At 28.6% G+C, this 8682-nt stretch overlaps 1 long non-coding RNA gene across 1 annotated transcript; it reads left to right on the top strand.

Annotated features, from left to right (window-relative positions):
- Positions 1-552: 552 nt before the first annotated feature.
- LOC129743929 (uncharacterized) lies at positions 553-1209 on the top strand. The gene is made up of 3 exons (XR_008736739.1): positions 553-656; positions 728-803; positions 865-1209. It is a non-coding gene; the product is annotated as an uncharacterized LOC129743929 (long non-coding RNA).
- Positions 1210-8682: the final 7473 nt, after the last annotated feature.

Raw genomic sequence — 8682 nt, forward strand, 5'->3', positions numbered from 1 at the left:
TTAAAATACCTGTGATCTATCCTATACCTAAATCATTTTTTTTATCAGATTTTGTCAATTATCGATAATACGCGAGTCAAAATCTCGACTCAGAACTAAGATCAAAATCTAATAAACTTATTTCAGGTTATTTCAGGTATTTCACTAAACACTCAACATTTTAAATTCTTAGTCAAGCTTGAGTAAGGTTCTTTAACAATCTTGACTCACAGCTCCAAGGTAGCTAAAATCAAAGAATAATGTATAGTTTCACAGAATTTTTGGTAAATTCTCATCACAGAATCTGTGTCACAGAACGCAGAATTTTGTAAATAATCTCATTTTTTTTAAAATTTCATTGTATTATCAAAATAACAATTTTTTATGCCAGTAAAAATTTTGGAATTATAGCTTTGCATCGGAAAAATATACACAGCAAAAAAAAAAATGTAACGTTGGCCGATGTAATTTTGGAGGAGGCAAGCATGATTTTCGTTTTATTAAATAATACATCATTTCTATGTACACCATTTCAGCAAGTCTTTTAGTGTAATATCACAAACAGCATTGTAATATTCCATCAAGTAGCCAATGTTAGTCCAAATTGACATTTGTTTTGTTATACACATCGAAAAGTTGGAGAAGGATTGCGAGACTCAGGAGGATTTGTTTTTCTGGTGAGTGGTATCAATCTTTTCGTAATAACCTAGCAAAAACATTGAACAAGGTTATGTTTTTCATTTTTCAGTGCTGGTCAGTATTGCCCAGAGACGCCGGTTAGCCTATGGAAATGAAGAAAGATTTTAAATCATCCGGATATTAAGGTGAGTATATTTCTTCGACATGTTTATCCATCATATGTTAACTTTCAACACACTCTTATAGAAAAAAAAAATCCTTCCCCGTTTACAAACATACTGGCTATGTCTTCTTAGGGATACGAAATCTCGAATTGGTCAAAATATCAAGTTAACGATACCTGGAAGATAGGAATTTAGCTGTAAAATTCTAACTACCGTAAGGAAGTATTCTCACCAATCTTTCATCGCAAAGTCCGTGATAAATAATTGTAGTGAATCGAGTGAAATGAATCTATTGGATTACGAAGAATCCATCGTAATAAGAGCCGCTGGATTCTTTCAGCATGAAAAAAGGACTAGTGACTCCACGTAAGATCTATGTATACATTCCGTATCCGGATATCCCACAAAGGAAAGATCTCACTTAGAATAAGCGCATTAAAAACCTGAGGATACAGGTGTAAATATTCATTATAATTTCAAATAAACGACATACTAACAGTTTGAATGATTTCTCAATTTTATTCTCTTTTGATACCCTGATCATTGTATCGTAACAAATCCATGTTTTAAATTAGGGGCTAGAATTTGACACTCAAATACAAAAATAAATAGAACCAAAAATCCAGTCTAAGAAAGTTAAGCGAATTTCGAAACATCAAACCGTATTGAAATGGCAATATTATCTTCGAGCTCGAATTAGTCTACTCGATACATACATCTAATGTATTTTTTTACATTGTTTTTTACATCAAAGGAGTGTAATATTGATACCTTTTGCGACTCAAGTTATGTGCACGTTTTTGATGTAATATCGCAACACTTTTTTTGCTGTGTAATAAGATTGATTTTTTCTTATTTAAAATGTAAAAAGACCTAATTTATTATTATTTTCCTATGAAATTAATGGGAATTGCATCACAGAAAACAATTTCAGAGTTTTTTGGTAAAATTACAGAAATACAGAATTTACGTAAAAACACAGAATTTTCTCGGCAGCCTTGCTCAGAACTGATGCGAGAACCTCAACAACTTTCCAAGGTTCAGAATTTTGATACACAGCAAAAAAAGTGTTGCGATATTACATCAAAAACGTGCACATAACTCGAGTCGCTAAAGGTATCTAATATTACATTGTTTTGATGTACCAAGTAACTACACGTTTTGGATGTAAAAAAATACACTGAATATATGTAACGCAGTAGACATGATCAAGCACAGAGATAAAATACATCTCGTGATAAAATCATTAACCATCATCATTTTCAAAATTTGGATAATTTCTGATATGTTGAAATAATTCGACAATTCAAATTAAAGATTCATAATTTAGGCCTCTGCTTATGTATGTAGGATGGGTTCAGAAAATTTTATCAGAGTAATTCAAACCATTAAAAACTAAGAGACAATTTTATTCCATGAATAATACGACAAACTAACAAATGAAGGATGGAAGCATTAAAATGGAGTCAATCACTTGTGCGTCGGTTGACCTTTGGTAATCCTGTTGAAATTATATCCTTACTTTAAAAGGAAACTGGAAAGGGGGCATTCGATCTTCAGCCAGACATTTACACGCGAAAAAAACACTGATTGGCAAGGTTCCGTATCCGTTTTATCTGTCCCTTTGAAGGCAATTTGTCATACACTTTCGCGTTTGCAAACTGTAGCAATCCAATTCCTGTAAACATTGAATGAAAAAGTTTACAGGGAGTATTAAAAATTGTACGCAGAAAACTCACCTCAAATACAACTGTTTTTATTTTCTTTTCACCGGAACTCTTTTGTATCACTGATTAACGATGGCCAAAATTCCTAAAAGAGCAAAATTATGTAAAGAAATTATTACCAATAGTTTTGCTTAGATGTATTATCAAAATTGATATGACTTACCAACAGAACAAATCCTCCTGAGCTCCACAATCCGTTCCAAACTTTCCGACACGAAAACTATTGAAAATGTCAATTGGAATAAACACTGACTACTTGATGTAATACTACATAGCAAGTTGGAATATTACACAACATGACGCGTTCGGAAAGCACATCATTTTGATGTAATATTTTAACCTAAATCAATAAAAATACGTAGGTTTGCTAACATCATCATAAATTACATCGTCCAACGTTACAATTTTTTTTTCTGTGTACGGTTTTTCCAAATTTTCCCGCTTGTTGATAGAAATTCAGTTCTTTAATAAAACTTTAAATGAGATGAAACTCATTTCGAGGTTCTGGTTTGTCATTACAAAGATTAATATTGTATTTCTGTTTTCATACGTCGGATTCTGTATCCAATTTAAGATTCCTGATTTTTAGTTCTAATGATCGATAGCAATTTCAATTTGAAATGAAAAATGCATTTATTTCAAAATTTTATTCATGATTTTTGAAACTCAATATTTACACATCAAGGACCGCGAAGGAATGTAAGCTGGGAAACACCGAAATTCGGCATTCTACGTATCAGAAATCACTGGACCAAACTCAACGAAGTTAGTAGCTTTGAGTTACCGAAAGTGTTGTGTTTAAATGTCTCATATAGTTTCGTTTTTAATTTGATAACATTTGAGTTATGCTACTAAATGTTGTACACTAGCGGTGAGCGAAAAAAAGGGATATCTCGTACTCGGTCCGCAATGTCTTAAGATGATAATAAAAGAAAATTAGAAACCATCTTGAGTTTTTTTTTAGTACTTATATAGATAGCTTATAAGAGTATAATTTACATTCTGTAATTTAAAATCAAATAATGAGAATAATAATTTGTAGCATGACAAAACTCGAAAAATTTCCTACTTTAAAAAGTGTTGTAACAATAAGTAACAATCAAAATGACCTACATGACATATGAAGTTTTTAAAATTAATTCTTATGCAGAATTCATACACAACAAAGCCTTAAAACGGCGATCAAGAATTGAAAAACCAGATTAACCATTTGAAATTCATTTTTTAATTCAGAGTCACAAGCCGGATCAAAAATAAATAACGCAAATAATAATCAATTAAGATTGAAGTCCAAAACATCAGAATTTTAATTTTTGGTTCATGAGTTGAGGGCTCTGAAACAAAATTCACTTCATTGCTAAAATGAAAAATTCTTATCTGTCATTTAGATTAAGAAATTGCTTTTTGCAAATTTCATAAAATTTTTAAAAATTCGGAAACATATTGAAAATTAAAATTTTTATCTCAAATTCGGATTTCAGATTCAGAATAAATATTCAAAATTCAGATACAGATTCAGCTCGTAAATGAGTTTCACATACGATCGGACAAAGTATTGCTTAAAAAATAATGGTTATTTCTTCAGATTTGCAAATTCTAACAAATTTTTTAATCTCAATAATCACAAACACTTTTCTGCACCAAATTAACAAGGTTTTGAAGAAATTAGCAAAATGGTATTCAAATGAACTAAAAATTTCAAAAATTATTTTTCAACTTTGATGGGCCATAACTTTTATAAGACCAAGCCCACCAATGGTTGCTAAACCGCGAATCGAGAACATTCAGCAACATATTTATCAACCCATCATCGCACCAACAGTCGCTAACTTGATTCAAGAAATAGCATTCGAGCAGTAGGTTGTTACAGGATTCGTTTATGTAGCAACCCGGTAGCAACGCAGCCGGTAGTTGCTATCAGAAAATAAACAAACACAATTACCAACCTGGATCGCAACAATGGGTGCGAAAATAAGTAAGTAGATAAAAACGCAACCAATCAAAACTTCTAGAATACCGACAGAAATAGCAACTTGCGGTGGGCTTGGTCTAATATACTCAAAATAACGACTTCACTAACTTGTTGAGTTTTGTTATTCGAATTAAAATGTTACTATTTCACTGAATCAATAACTGCAATTCTCATTTAAAAAAAGTCAAGCATTTAAGGGTAAAATAATAATAGCAAAGGCCTTACTGTTTACTGCAAACTTGTTCTGTGGATCTTTAGCTCCTGGATAGTGATTTGGGCCCTAGAAGTAAATCGAGATGATTATCTTGGGTCTTATCCCTGATTCTGGACCTTGTTCCAAATCCTGATAACTTACTGATTTGTGCAATGTAATCGTGCGCCTGGATCGAGATCCGGAATCGAATGAACTTTCCTCGTAACTATTCACTGGAATAAAGTTTTTCGCAAAAAATTTTGCTTTGAATTTTACCACTAGGTAGGTCACTAGCTTGATCTTCTTGTTGCGGAGAAACGCACAGTTGTTCGTCACCCTAATAAATAACCATGCTTTTCCATCAGATGCACCCACTGTTGGTAGAACTACATTTTTAAAAGTATGTAGGTTTGATTTTTACTGGTTTGTTTGCCCTTATTTGAATTTCGCGGGGATGTTCTAAAATTAGAATATTTTAGATTCTTCCCGGGACTAAGCCACATGGCTAAAACCTTGTGTTGCCTAAGACAAACTGAAAGTATCGAAGTCTCTTTCAAGGTGAAGTTCTTAGATCTGTTAACATTCGTATTCCAAAATTGGAAACTTCATTCATTATTGTTGAAATGTCTGTAGTTAGATTCAATCATTCCAAATTATTCTTTTTCGGTTGATTTTCTAAACCAGAAGAACAACATACAAAAAGTCCGCTCCAACCAACTCGCAATCAATTTCACTTCCAATTGAACGTTTTATTTTTCCGTTTGTGGAAAAATAGTTTTGTGGCTGCCACCCATTCATTTCGGCTGCTTTGCATTAGATTGTGGCGGAATAGGGGAGAGCTGTTGCTGCTGATGGCCGAGCCAGGATTTATGGCCAGAGTTTAATGGGGGTGCTCTTTCATTCAACAAGTAGCATTCGCGTGACTTTTCCAAATCCGAACCTCGACAGTGCTGTCGCTTTCGCTGACACATCACGTCCTCACCCGACCCGTGTGACACGATCCGAACAGGAGGGATGGATTGAGGTTTTTGGTTAAGTTGGTTTCCGAAATTTGCATGGGACGACAGCACTCTGGCTGCCTGACACCTCATTTTTGGCCTCGTTCGCAAAATACAGGTGCATGTGTGCTGAAGAGGGAATGCGTTTCGTAAATTATATTGAGTCGTCGTCGTCAGAATGGAATATTTGGATGCCCAGCATATTTAAGCTGAACCTGGTTCGGTGATTTAAAAGGGGGGAACTTTTTAGCATGAGTTGCATTCTGCATAATGAGTTATGAATATTTAAATCGTTATAATGCTTATAAAACACAAATATAAAGCCACATGGGAACTTTATGTTCTATGACAAAACACCTATGAGAGGAGATAATGAATACGCCTGCCAGTAGGCAATAACTGGTGAAATAATATTATCGGTTGGGTGTTTTTCAAGAGGTGAATTAACATGGTTGTCGACCACACTTTTTTGGAAGTGAATCATGATAAATAATCATAATAAATAAAAAGCTGCTAATAAAAAACAAATTCTAGATAAAAATTTAAAACATTTCAACTAAATTTACTTTCATAAATTCATCTTCGGGTATCTTTCAAAAAAGAATATGGTAACATTCTTCATGAAACTTGTTATCGATTTAAAATGACAAAAATGACAAAAATGATAAAAATGACAAAAATGACAAAAATGACAAAAATGACAAAAATGACAAAAATGACAAAAATGACAAAAATGACAAAAATGACAAAAATGACAAAAATGACAAAAATGACAAAAATGACAAAAATGACAAAAATGACAAAAATGACAAAAATGACAAAAATGACAAAAATGACAAAAATGACAAAAATGACAAAAATGACAAAAATGACAAAAATGGCAAAAATGACAAATTTACAAGATTTACAAGATTTACAAAATTTACAATATTTACAAAATTTACAAAATTTACAAAATTTAAAAAATTTTCAAAGTGTAAAAAATTTACAAAATTTACAAAATTTACAAAATTTACAAAATTTATAAAATTTACAAAATTTACAAAATTTACAAAATTTACAAAATTTACAAAATTTACAAAATTGACAAAATTTACAAAATTTACAAAATTTACAAAATTTACAAAATTTACAAAATTTACAAAATTTACAAAATTTACAAAATTTACAAAATTTACAAAATTTACAAAATTTACAAAATTTACAAAATTTACAAAATTTACAAAATTGACAAAATTGACAAAATTGACAAAATTTACAAAATTAACAAAATTTACAAAATTTACAAAATTTACAAATTTTACAAAATTTACAAAATTTACAAAAAATTTACAAAATTTACAAAATTTACAAAATTTACAAAATTTACAAAATTTACAAAATTTACAAAATTTACAAAATTTACAAAATTTACAAAATTTACAAAATTTACAAAATTTACAAAATTTACAAAATTTACAAAATTTACAAAATTTACAAAATTTACAAAATTTACAAATTTTACAAAATTTACAAAATTTACAAAAAATTTACAAAATTTACAAAATTTACAAAATTTACAAAATTTACAAAATTTACAAAATTTACAAAATTTACAAAATTTACAAAATTTACAAAATTTACAAAATTTACAAAATTTACAAAATTTACAAAATTTACAAAATTTACAAAATTTACAAAATTTACAAAATTTACAAAATTTACAAAATTTACAAAATTTACAAAATTTACAAAATTTACAAAATTTACAAAATTTACAAAATTTACAAAATTTACAAAATTTACAAAATTTACAAAATTTACAAAATTTACAAAATTTACAAAATTTACAAAATTTACAAAATTTACAAAATTTACAAAATTTACAAAATTTACAAAATTTACAAAATTTACAAAATTTACAAAATTTACAAAATTTACAAAATTTACAAAATTTACAAAATTTACAAAATTTACAAAATTTACAAAATTTACAAAATTTACAAAATTGACCAAATGTACAAAATTTACAAAATTTAAAAAATGTACAAAGTTTACAAAATTTATGAAAGTTACAAAATTTACAAAATTTACAAAATTACAGAAATTTACAAAATTGACAAAATTTACAAAATTTACAAAATTTACAAAATTGACAAAATTGACAAAATTTACAAAATTTACAAAATTTACAAAATTTACAAAATTTACAAAATTTACAAAATTTACAAAATTTACAAAATTTACAAAATTTACAAATCATTTGTCAATTTTGTCAATTTTGTCAATTTTGTCAATTTTGTCAATTTTGTCAATTTTGTCAATTTTGTCAATTTTGTCAATTTTGTCAATTTTGTCAATTTTGTCAATTTTGTCAATTTTGTCAATTTTGTCAATTTTGTCAATTTTGTCAATTTTGTCAATTTTGTCAATTTTGTCAATTTTGTCATTTTTGTCATTTTTGTCATTTTTGTCATTTTTGTCATTTTTGTCATTTTTGTCATTTTTGTCATTTTTGTCATTTTTGTCATTTTTGTCATTTTTGTCATTTTTGTCATTTTTGTCATTTTTGTCATTTTTGTCATTTTTGTCATTTTTGTCATTTTTGTCATTTTTGTCATTTTTGTCATTTTTGTCATTTTTGTCATTTTTGTCATTTTTGTCATTTTTGTCATTTTTGTCATTTTTGTCATTTTTGTCATTTTTGTCATTTTTTTCATTTTTTTCATTTTTGTCATTTTTGTCATTTTTGTCATTTTTGTCATTTTTGTCATTTTTGTCATTTTTGTCATTTTTGTCATTTTTGTCATTTTTGTCATTTTTGTCATTTTTGTCATTTTTGTCATTTTTGTCATTTTTGTCATTTTTGTCATTTTTGTCATTTTTGTCATTTTTGTCATTTTTGTCATTTTTGTCATTTTTGTCATTTTTGTCATTTTTGTCATTTTTGTCATTTTTGTCATTTTTGTCATTTTTGTCATTTTTGTCATTTTTGTCATTTTTGTCATTTTTGTCATTTTTGTCATTTTTG

This window comes from Uranotaenia lowii, chromosome 2 (genome assembly GCF_029784155.1).
Source record: "Uranotaenia lowii strain MFRU-FL chromosome 2, ASM2978415v1, whole genome shotgun sequence".
NCBI lineage: Eukaryota > Metazoa > Arthropoda > Insecta > Diptera > Culicidae > Uranotaenia > Uranotaenia lowii.